Source organism: Hippichthys cyanospilos, chromosome 5 (genome assembly GCF_059441005.1).
Source record: "Hippichthys cyanospilos isolate Australia breed blue-spotted pipefish chromosome 5, RoL_Hcya_1.0, whole genome shotgun sequence".
NCBI lineage: Eukaryota > Metazoa > Chordata > Actinopteri > Syngnathiformes > Syngnathidae > Hippichthys > Hippichthys cyanospilos.
The window spans coordinates 22,367,908-22,380,904 of NC_142373.1; positions in this window are offsets into that span (position 1 = coordinate 22,367,908).

A 12,997-nucleotide genomic window follows, 5' to 3' on the forward strand; every position below is an offset into this window, starting at 1 on the left:
CAGAATGGAAGGATGTGAGTGGCCTCCGACATTGCTGACTTTTAATTTTATTTACAGTAACATTCTAAGGTCAGACGTTGCATGTACATTATATGCTCAAAGATATTAATTTGTCGTATACATTTACAAGAAAAAACAGCAATATAATGCAATAAAAAGCCCCCCAAAAATCTTATATTAGGGTGGTTTTCAGCCCTGTTTCTCACTAGATTGGCTCAGCCCCTGTAATGACTTTCAGCATAATTTCATCTTTATGTTCGAAAGAACAACAATAACAATCTTTATTAAGATGACTTGATAATGTTATGGTTAGCACAGTCTGCGGTCCAGTACCAGGCTGCAGCCTCTTTGGGACCATGCACACAATGTTGACAAAAAAACCCAAACAACCTAATAATGGCACATATATCACCAATCCCACCACCACCACCCCATTAATTACTCTCCAAAGGCAATATTAGTCGATTTGGTTATGTGAAGCAGAATCGGGACATTACAGTATGTGACCAGCTCTAAACTATGAGCATATTTACTCAATTAAATTTGGTGGGCACTCAATGAGATTTCAGTTTTTCCTTCTAAATTTGATTTGCAAATTGAAGAAAACATAATCCAACAGTAAATGAAAGAAGAAACAGCAAACTGTGAGTGTTTTAATTGTCACAATGACCGAATACAAAACTGATGGCTCGTCTTGACTTGGCGTCGTCTTCCAAAGATGAAGTTATTTTCACCAGAGTTTCTCCTTATCGCATGTGCGACGGTGTCTCTAAAGTGATGTTGAGGAAGTGTGCAAGATATGTCATAATCAAGACAAGAACCCACAAATCATTCGAACAAGTAGCATCCAAGTGCTCAAGTGGAAAGAATGAAGATGCGAGTGAAGTTTAAACAGCCTGCCCATGTAAACATTAGCTAGCAGTTTAGCCACTATGAAAAGTCCTTCAGCTACCAGAACAAAGCAGCAATCAAGTGTGTCATCCTCATTTGCTCATACAATGATGGTAATGCTGTATGTAGGAACATAACTTTAATTTTTTTTTTTTTCCTTTACATTATAATGTGTATTAATTCCTGCAGGGGCCCATTTTTATTAAGTCACTGCGTGTTTTGAAAATATTGTTCTACATTTGTTTTGTCTATCCATCCATTATCATAACCACTTATTTTCACAAGTGTTATGGGTGTTCTGGAGCCTATTCAATCTGTCTTTTGACAGTAGGCGGCGTACACCCTGAAATGGTTGCCAGCCAATCGCAGGGCACGCAAAGATGAACAACAATTTAGAGAATTTAAATTACTTACCTTGAATGTACAGCATTTAAAATGTGGAAGGAAATCGGAGTCCCTGGAGAAAATCCTCACAGGCATAGGGAAAACATGCAAACTCCAAACAAGAAGGCCAGAGACAGAAGTGAAGCCGCGGCTTCAGCACAACGTCTGCCACCGCACGTGTTCTGTTGCAGTTTTTTTCAATGATTTTAAATAGCTTTTAAACATTTTCTTTTACATTTGTCATAATGTTAAATAAACGTGATTAAAATGAGTATATAATACTTGCAAAAAAATTAAAACATTTTTCCTCATTCACAACAAACTATGTTTATAAAATGTATGCTTTAAAATGGACAAAAACAGTATCACATCAGTGTTTCGGTATTTACCTTTATTCAAATTTCCATCCCACGTAATCCATTATTTCGTTAAAAAGATGCTTCCTATGTGATCCAAGGACAAAGTTTATCATTTTGCTGCATTTTGACAGGAGAAAATGTGCCAATTATTCTGCATTAGTTTACCCACAATAATGTCATCGCGCTGCAAAATCAACCTTTATCAACGTTCCAGAGCGTTCCATCCATCTGACTTAAGACCCATGAGATCTCATTGTGGTATTTTCCATGTGAAAGCACCATTGCACACCAGGCCATTGACAAATATCTTGGCAGCCAGCAATAACAAATGTCAGTGTCAGCTGCTGTCCGTGGCTCAGGTTGGGAGTCTCCTAATGACAACCTCACTCTGCCTTCCATCTCCAATGCTCAGCGAAGCTGTCGATGCGCCGGCACAGCAGCAGCGGCACTCAGTGCATCTTGATTATTTGGAGAGGCGAAAGTAAACGCTAATGATCGAGGGGCAAAGCGTGCACCTTCGGGCTAATGCTAATCTGCCTGCGTAGTGGCCCCGGAGAAGCGGCGTGTACATTGATTTGATCTCTCACATCAAAAGACAAACAGTGGTGCAAGTCAGCACTTCCCCAGTCAATGTCACTCCTTGAAGTGATTCCCCACTCCTGAACACACGAGCACGCACACGCACACACACCTACACACACATATGCATCATATTCACAAGTTAAAGAGTATTTTTACTTGTTAGTACTTATCTCTTTCCGCTTGCCGAACTGTAATACAAAATGGAAAAAGGTAAATTAATGCACACATTTTTTGTAAAACAATAATAGAACACAAAATATTGGTCAAAATGTTGACAGTCTAGAGCTGTGATAACTGTCATCTGGCCATAATCATTTCAGGCCTTGTCTACACATAGGTGGAGTTCTTGCAAACTGGCAGTAAATGTCTCCAGTTTGCCCTATTTGCTATATGTAAGCGTTTTTTTTTTGTTTGTTTTTTTCGTCAAAACAGAATCAGTCAAAACCTCCGGCCAAAGTGAAGATTTACTAAAGCTTTTGGTTTTTGTGGTTTCATGTAACCGCCAAAGACGCAGATACTGGTGATGTCAGAGGCGGAGGTTCTTTCTTATTGGACAGAATTTGGTGACGCTACTGCAGCCTAGCGACTTGTCATGCTTGTAAGTGGATGAAACCACACAGTGCTGGATTCGTATGGACAAAAATTCTTTAAATAAACAAACAACAACAATGCTATGTGGGTTTAAAAAAGACAAGGCCTTAGTAGACAGCACAATATTGTGTTTGTCTTTCCAGGAACTATGCTACTTTGTCGCATTTTCTGTAATATCCTTTATTTTGTTTTGAATTCTAGTCTTGGTTTCTTTTTAAAGGTGATCCAAAACATGAATGGAAAAAAAAAAGACAAAGCAAGCAAAGTGGTTTCTGTATTCAACTACAAGCCCGAGTCAGCTCTTAAGAGGCTTGATGCATTTGCATTGAATTCATTCCATTGTCCCTACCTGTTACGGATCTTTCATTAATGTTGTCTTTTAACACAGAGTCTCCTGCAGAGCCAGGGAATAAAGTTGACAGTGCTCAGAACTCTGGAACTGCTGAAAAAAAAAATGTTCAAAGCACCATGCAGACCCCTTTATGTGTTCCCTTAATCATTCAAAAGCCCGTGGTGGTATGCCACTTGCGTCGCTCCCTCCATATGACGAGGAGAATTAATGTTTGGCCCCTCTGATGCATTCTTTTTGAGGGAATAAAAGGCATGTGAAGGAGGAGGGAGAGAGCATTATCTATTCAAGGAGCACCGGGAATACGCCGACTGCGCCTCGACTCTGTTGTAGCTGCTGCGTCTCATTTTGTCTATCGCAGATCACAGAGCTTCAGACCACGATCTTTGCGACGGGGGACACGCCGAGTCGGAAATGGTGCTGTTTTATTAGAACCCTGTGGGAGAGTTTTGTAGAGGCGGGAGCGATGTTGAGCTCGTTTGAATCCTGCTAGTGCTGAATAGATATGATAATAGTGGAATTCTTTGGAAATCATTGCTGCATAAGAGGTTACTTTTTATGTTTCTGCAGTGAGATCGTCTGCTAGATGGATCACGAAATCCATACTGTGTTTTATGAAAACGTTACGGATAAAGCTACTTGGTTTTGTTGTCATTATCCTTTAGCCGAACAAATCACCATCTATCTGGGAGCCAGAAGCAAACTGGAGACCTCGGAATTGTGAGCTGGACGTGCTAACCACCCTGCAACCCATTTTGGTTTTAATTGATTATATTTTTCATACCTTGTCAGCAGACAATGTCAGCAAATTTTGATGACTTGCCGTTTAACCCAAATTGTCAAGGCGCTAGACCAAACATAGGAGCCTCTGAGGAGCTTTGAAGAAATGCATCTGCTTCACTGTTCATAAAACCTGTCAGAAATTTTCAACTTTGCAAGCACTAGTGATACCGTATGACCAAAGTGCACCATGGATCCACAAATGTCCCTTTGAAAAAAAATGTATCCATTTTATGTACATGATATAGCTTTAAAATAACTTCAAACGTTAACTAACTCTAAACCTTGAAATTATATAAAAAGAACATGTTTTTTTTATTAGCATGAGCATAAATTAGTGTATATATATTTGATATAAATAAAAAAAAAATGAGCACATTTGCCTTCTTCGGAGTTGTGTTTTGTCAGCCATCTTGTAAGATACAGTAAGTGTCATATCTTGATTTCGACTGGTAATGTATCATTCAATCATCTCCATGTCCTCCAACATGCTGCTTAGGTCGGAAGGGGTTATGAAAAATACCTCCCTCTTATCTCTGATGCTTGCCAAGATAAAAAAAAAAAAAAAACATTAAATTATTTTAAAAGATTTGGCTTATTGAGTCAACTCTGCAAGCAGCCATGAAGCCAATCATATTTTGCTCGTTTAAATGCTCCCCTTTGTCAGATTAAGCAAAAAAAATTAGTGGTTATTGAAACCTTGAATTTTTAACACAACAGTAAACCTCAATCCGTTTATCGAGTCATTCTTTGTCACTACTAATATTTGTGAGTGTGTACCTTCTTAAATAGAGGATCCCTGTATACAAGTGTAACAAATGCTCAATCTGACACACATGGTGACTTGCGCACCCTCAAAGACAGGTTTGGTGTGATGGCTTGTTTATTGTTGCTCATAGCTTTAGTCATTATTTCTGTTTGCTAGTTTCCAGTGTGTTAACATCTGATCCTGTAGACGTTCCCATTTGGCTCAGCAAGGCTTGATTGCTATGCAATGAGGACTTCATGTTCAAATTCATCAAAGCACATTGCAACCATTCAGAAGCATTAATGGGAAATCTATAAAGTTGGATGCCCCAACAGTTGTACAATTTGGAGTTCACTCAAACATTTTCTGGAAGAAACACATGTCAAAAGTGGAACTAAAGAAAGTTTAAACCTATTTATAGATATGCTCAGTGTAAGTTAATGGACAAAATCACTTTTCTTTTCTTTTCTTTTGCGACACCATCACAGACGTTCACCAAGTAATGTAAAAAGTGTCATGACTATATTGTGCTTTATTGCAACATAGGAATATACTCATAGATTTTCTTTGCTTTTGGTTTTCAATCTCTCTTTATCATTTAACTGTAAAAAATGTGTTACTTAAAACATTGTTTACGGCCCACTGTTTCCTAATGCAGTTTAACGCTGGTGCATAATTTTTGTGGTGAAAATAATGATTTCATTGGTTTTTGAACAAGGAAACCAGACATTGTCACATATGAGGATTTATGACTTTAACTCAGTATATTTGGAGCATGTGAAAGTATATTTGAGTCTACTACATGTGGAGGTGGGTGAAGAGATGTTGCAATGAGATCGAGAGCCCAAGGGACATGCAGGAGGACAATGCCGCCTCATGGGAGAATTTTATGCTGCTGAAGTTAATTTGAATACATAAAGGAGGACTCAAGTAGGAAAGAAATGGGGCTACAACATTCCTCTGTGTTTTTTCTGTTCCCTTGTGGGAAAGAAAAAGGCAGATTAGCCCATGTTTTCTTTTTTCTCAACAATGTGGCCCTATTTGCTATTACTAATGATGAGCAATTGAGCCAGAAATAGAAATAGCACTCCACTACAGTTCTACCCTCATCCTTTGAACAGTTGCACTGCAATTTTACTGATCAAGTGTAGAACAGGCGTGTCTAAAATTTTTCCCTCTGAGGGCCATATACAGAAAAACCATAACTTTCAAGAGCCACCTTGATTTTTTTTTACTTTAACTTTGTAAGCAAGCACACCAAAAATCAAACAGTGAGGTAATTATATATTATTCATATGTTAGGGTTTGAAAAAAGAGAAAACATCTCTCTCTCTCTCTCTCTCTCTCTCTCTATATATATATATATATATATATATATATATATATATATATATATATATATATATATATATATATATATATATATATATATATATATATATATGTGTGTGTGTGTTGATTGAACAGTCTTTTAAACGACAAATAGTTTAGGATTTTACAAAATTTTGGAATGGCCAGTGATGATGAAACCCACAAAATATTTGCCCCTGCACTGAAGAACAGCAAAAATTCTGTTGGTAATTTAAAAACAGGAGGATTCTGTCTTAAGATGGCCATGTTTGACAAAGTTGCATGGAAATCATTAATGGGATAAGTCTATAATGTGGACTTTGACGGAGAGGAGAAAGTTGAGGAAACTAATTTTGCTTGTAAAAATTTATGATCATTAATCATAACTGTGTTATGTACAGAATTGTTGTTACTAAGTATAGTTTTAGAAAATTCATTTGTATATTTGCACATTTAGAAAAGCTTTAGAGTATATAAAATACATTTTCATTTTTTCATCGATTAGCTCATCTGGGGTCGGTCGTTGTACAGCTAGTCCATTGTTCCACATGCCAGGACAAAAACCACACAGCTCCTCCTGAATCCGAGATTTGACCTCCCGAAGGTCCTTCCTCTCCAGCGTCCCAGAATAAACCTTACCGCGGAGGCTGAGAAGTAAGATCTTTGGTTTTTGAAATATTCTTCCCTCCGGCTCATGATGTCCCAAATTGAGGTCATCAGCACCCCATCTCCACTGTGCAAAGTGCTAATGGTGCACTGCTTCCCCCTCCTGAGACGTCGGATATTGGACCAGGATCTCCTCAAAGCCAGCCGGAAGTTCTTTTCCATGGCCGACCAAACTCTTTCCACACCTGGGCTTTTGCCTCGGCAACCGAGTCTTATTCAGGTCACTCGGTACCTGTCAGCCACCTGATGGAGTTCCACAGGCCAAAGAGGTCCGATAGGACTCCTTCCTCAGCTTGACGGCATCCCTTATTGCTGGTCTCCATCAATGACAGGCCCCAACCACCTTATGGCCACAATTCTAATCAGCTGCCTCAACAATGGAGGCGCGGAACATGTCTCACTCTAAGTCAATGTCCCCAACCTCCCCTGAGATGTGGAAAAAATTCTGCCGTAGGTAGGTGTTGAAACCCTCCTTCTGACTGGGGACTCTGTTTGGTCGGACCAGCATCTCCCCCCACCATTGGGCCAACACGCCACAGGTGGTGATCAGGTGACACAACTCTTCACCTGAATGTCCAAAATATATACTGCTGATCATCAAACTGTTTTAAAATTACTGTATTAGTGTCAATTATCTTGTATCATATCTTGCATGTCACCGGCCGCTTGAAAATGGATGACGGAACACAAATGGCCCCTGAGCCATTGTTCAAACACACCACTGATTTAACTACTATCTAAAGAAGCCAATCATGTATCTTTTTGTGTTAGCCCATATTTACATACTTTTTTATGTAATGTAATGTAATGTAAGCAACGTAGGAGTAATGTCATATACTAAGGCTTTCCATTGGAATCAATGTATTTATTTGTTTTCATTTTTAATTGTTCAATTGTTCAATTGTTTACATTAATAAACCACTGTAAAAAAATAGATAGCAAGTGGCCTTGTGTATTCAGGAGTCTTACTGCTATCAATGGCTGTATTTCATAAAATAAAACGCAAACCACTTGGAATGTTTAATTTTTAACTGCTGACTCTTGTGTTTATATTTCTCCAAATGTAGCTCAAATTCCAAACTCTATAACCATGGGAGATCTTCAGAGCTTTTGTATGTTGTAATGTTAGTTATGTAAGTGTGATGTGACGTACTGGCAAAGCAACAAACTTTGCAGGGAGAGGTTTTTTATACCACCGGTGCTAACATAGTGTTTTGACTAAAACTGCACACACATGTGCGCACACAAGCACGCACATACACATGCAAAACAATACAAAAGAGTACAGCACAAGAAAGAGTAGAAGAGTAGAAAAAAATCATATTCAGGCAGGCAACACCCCGCATATTCCTCTGTACTTTTCTTGTTTGGTCTGCCCTCTTTACTTTGACTTTTATCTGAGCATCATTCATTCCTCCTCAATGATCCCAATTTGCCCCCTTCCACACCACTACAAAGAACTAGAGTTTGCATAACTTTAAAGGGACAGTGAGTAAGATTTACACCGTTTGTCATTAAGAAGGAATCAATTAAATGATTATAAATGACAAAAAACTTTCAAATGAATTTGTTCTTAATGATCAACAGTATGTTTTAAATAAAATTATAGGTCACTAGACCATCATAAAATCATTGTACATGGGGGGCACTTCGCCGGAGGCGGCCATGGATTATACGGACAATGAAAAAGCGATCTAAATCTTACACACTATCCCTTTAACAGTCCGTTTTTGCTTTGTAATTTTTTGGGGGGGAAGAATAAGTACCACTCTAACGATGTTGTTCAAAACTTAGCTTTAGCAGCTTTGTGAAATCCCCACATTTGATGTACGGTACTTTTTGATTTCTGGAAATACTTTAAAAATGAAAATGTAACCATAAATGAATAACATTTAAATATTTCTTCCTTTTCTCATCGGGTAAAAACTATAACAGTTCATTCACTCATTGATCATATACATTTGGAAACATCTTCAACCTGTATATGAAGATATATTTCGGAGTCGAAATATCTGTAATTTGTGAATCGAAAGTCATTCCAGGTCATCGTCTACGGTACATACATTGTAAAATACCAAGATGTGCAATGTTTTTTTTGTTTGTTTGTTTGTTTTATTGGGGGGCAAACAATGCCTTCCCTGAAAAATATTAATTATATTCTGATTAGATGAAGATTTTATTATCTTTAGCAAAAATTTACATAAATAATTCATCAGAATGTTGACTGACAGCTGAAGTGTTATTAGGAAATATTTAAATACGTACTGAAAAAATTGACGGATTTGATGTTATTTTTACTTACATATCATAAAATAACATACAACTTAACTGTGAAATAACTTAAGTGGATGCACGTTTGCGGTCGTTTGTTGTAAGTAACTTTGCTGCACATAATTTTAGGCATATTATATACTAACAATGATAAGCATTCCAGTCAACTGGCTGTAATGGAAAATAAGTATTAGTATAATATTTTGTTGTGCACTGACCACATGGACTTGTTTGAACAAAGACACTTTCATTCAACATACATGAGAACTATTTGTGGAGCTAAAATGAGACGACTTTGACAGATAAATGAGTTCAACACAGACATGTAAAATTGTGTAGTTTTTGCCTCCCTTGTTGATGTAAATAATTCTACTCCGCTGACTGATAAATTAGTTGAACAGAGGACTGTTTCTTTATGTCTAGGCCAAGCTTTCATCTTGCAGGAGTTCACCCCTTTGTGTGAATAAGAATCTTCTCTTACTTATGCACTCTTGCAGACCACTAGTCTGCTCTGTTAAGACATGTGTCTTTGAAGCTTCAAATTAAAGAAACCCCCAAAAAGACAATTTCTTTTCTAGACCTAAATCTTTAAAAAAATTCCACAACTTGACTTAGATCACTCCGTGACTACAGCTGCAGTGCTCACATGCGTTTAGAATCAAATAAATTGAGTTATTGAGTTAATGGGGGTTGTTATAGTTGGAAAGGCAAGTTCAGGAGCAGAAGGAAGCCGTGAAAATGAAAGCGCATGTAGGACATGTCGATTTGATAAATGTTAATTTTTTTTCATTGTTTGGAAGCAAGAAGCCGTCTGCTTACCACAGAAGCAGTTCAGATTTAGCCTACTCCATAAATGCAAAGCAGCCAGTTGTGACTACAGCCACAGTTAACGATAACAACAAAGAGGCTAACTTGAATAAGTTTGCATTTTTTGTAGGTACTGAAATACCTAAAATGATTATTTTAACGTTTAAAGTAATTGATTTCGTTCATACTTAAATACCCAAATTAATTGATTCATTTTGTACTTATTTCAATAAGTACCGGCCATATTTATTTACTCCTTAAGACAAACTGCAAAAATTGTAGAGAATTATTGTCACACGTATAGCACGAAACCACACAGTGAAATTCTCACTCTGTTCACCTCAGCGAACAAAAGACGGCAACCACGGTGTGAGTTATCATGCTCCTGAAACATTGAAAACCATTTAAATGGGGACTTGGATTGAATGTTTAAATTCCTTAAAATTAAAATATGTCTTTGGGCTTGAATGATTTCATTGCTGTCTTTTTTTTTTTTTTTAAGTAAAAATGAGAATGCCAGGAACTACAAGATGCACGTTCCTTTAATGTTTTTATGTTCCTTTTGCTCAGAGTGTAGTTATAGTAAAGATGATTTTGATTCTAAAAAAAAAAAAAACGTGGGTGCCTGACTTGGACGACGACAAATCAAGTCTGTTCACGACTGGTCGGTCTCGTGCGGCGTCCCTTCCTCGCAAGTTGTGTGACATTGAAGGCAAGAGAAGGGATTACAGAATTAATTTCGTTTGCCAAGCCATAACATCTAGAACAAACAACAATCCATTTTTTTTAATGGAAAAGTTTGTTGGTGTTTAATCTGCGCAGTGATGATCCGTCATTATTGTCCAAGCGAGTGTTAATCACATTGCACTGGTAGTAACGTAACCAAATGAAGAGCCTTGTGTACATATGTCTCAAGGCATTTTAGAACGACGGGATTATTATTTTTCTCTCCTCTAGAAAAAACACATTATGTTAATCGCCAAATCCTCCCCTCCCCATATTTATGTATCCGGGAGATGATTGTAGTGTGCAGTGATGAGTGGGCTTTATTACCACCAACACAAATGAGAGCGTCTGAATGAGTTCGTCGTCAGCATTTGTATGTGCCATTTAGCTCCAGAAGACTGTGTTTATTAATCCGCAGTTGTGCGTATGAATCAAGCGGCTGGCATTAATCACAAAATACAAGGGCCCAGATGGTACAGTCGTCGCCAAGCTTGAATTAATACAAAAGGTTGAATCGGGAGATCTTTCTCAAGGACCTTTGAAGAATGACATGACTAATTATTGTTGCCGGATGCACACTTTATTAAAAGTCGTCATAGCGAATGACTGCCAAGCTTTATTACAGTGAAGACGCTAAAAGTGAACTTGTAGCCTGAGCTCGTAATGCGAAATTCATATCGCATCATATCACAAACCGTCACTGCCATGATGGATACATACACTATAAACGCGATTAGTCTCTTAGATTAAAAATCAATCTGCATGCATTTTGATTTGCGCTGGCCTAAAGTGAATTAAGGCCTCGAGAACACGTCCTGTTATTACTGAGGGGAAAACAAAAGAGGAAACTTAAGACAAAGGGTGCAGGTGTACTCTATCTGCTCCAGTGCAGGTGACAGATGCCCTCTAGCCACTCTAGTAATTATGACCGCAGGAAAAGGAGTAAATGAGATTAGACGTGAATAATAAAGGCAGAAAGTTCAACAGCGGAGGAAGTTAGTTGGAGTGAGGGGCGTGTCCAAAAACGGCATACTTCAAGAAGACGGACAATGGTTAATCATGTTGTCCAGCCCACAATATCAATCACAGTGTACAATCCAGTATTGTTGTATAAAGCACTGTATCATATGGAAAATGCATTGAGGTACACTATATTGTATTATGCATCATTCTTAAATGCATGCCTCTGCAAAAGTTATGTCATATATTATGAATAGACAGACTGTTTTGTTGTCATAGTCACTCTATGTACTGTATTACACGCTGATATGTACAGAACTGTAACACAATGGATTCTAATATATTGTAACCTCATGGACGTCATGTGCCTGCACTCTTAGGACTGAACTTTCCATTTTAGGGGGTGGCCGTTTTGCCACTTGCAGTCAACTGAAAATGACATTGCAGTGCCCGATGGCTCAGAAAGCACCAATCACGGCTCACCCGTTTTCTGAGTTTGGTCACGTGACTTTCGCAGCCTGAGCCGTGTTTGGTTATTACGTGGAGTCTCATTTTCAGTTGACAACATGTTACTGTTTAGAAAATGAAGCTTCAACGTTGCGTCATGAACCGGCTGTTGTATTTTTTTACTCCTTTAGATGGCACTGTTATCTTGAACATAGGGGTTTATGAAATGGCAAGTCGATGCACTTTCAGCAATATGTTGAGCAGAGTGCGCCATCTAGTGAAGCTAAAATTTACTCAAGAAGAGGGCGGTCCAGAGGATGAGTGGTTAGCAACTATGTCTCACAGTTAAGGGTCCCGAGTTCAATTCCTATACACCTATGCACAACTGTGTATGTTGTAGTGACAGGTTATATTCTTCGGTAATATAGTCCTAGTGCTTCGTGGTGATTCGGTTCCTTTATTTGGGAAACTCCTTGCGCTTATAGTGTCTTTATTGAAAACTCAATAAGTTAATAAATCAGTGTTTTTAAGCACATAAATAGCATCATGTTTTTTGGCTACTAGGTGGTACACCAAGACAAGCAATGGTGATGTATGTCATGATAATCTTTGCATGTGTTTTTCTTTTTTTTTCCTAAAGCACTGTTGTGGTATGACCTTTCCACTTTTCTGTGATTTATCATTGCTTTATTGACATGTCATAATCATTTTGAGGGAGTCCTCCTCCTTTGCTGCCATTGCAATACTGCGTACATCTGCCAGTTCTGTGTAGAACACAGTCATTACTATAAACTGCAAATATGTTTCTGGCAGAACTTCAAAGAGAATATTTTTAAGGTTGACTTACCTGACTTGGTTGACTTAATTATTATAATTATTATATATATATATATATATATATATATATATATATATATATATATATATATATATATATATATATATATATATATATATATATATATATATATATATTTATATATATTTTATATATTTATTTATTTATTTATTTATTTTTTACCCCAGCCCACAGCCCACATTTTTGCAATTTGATATTTTGTGATACAGTCACACACAAAAAGCACT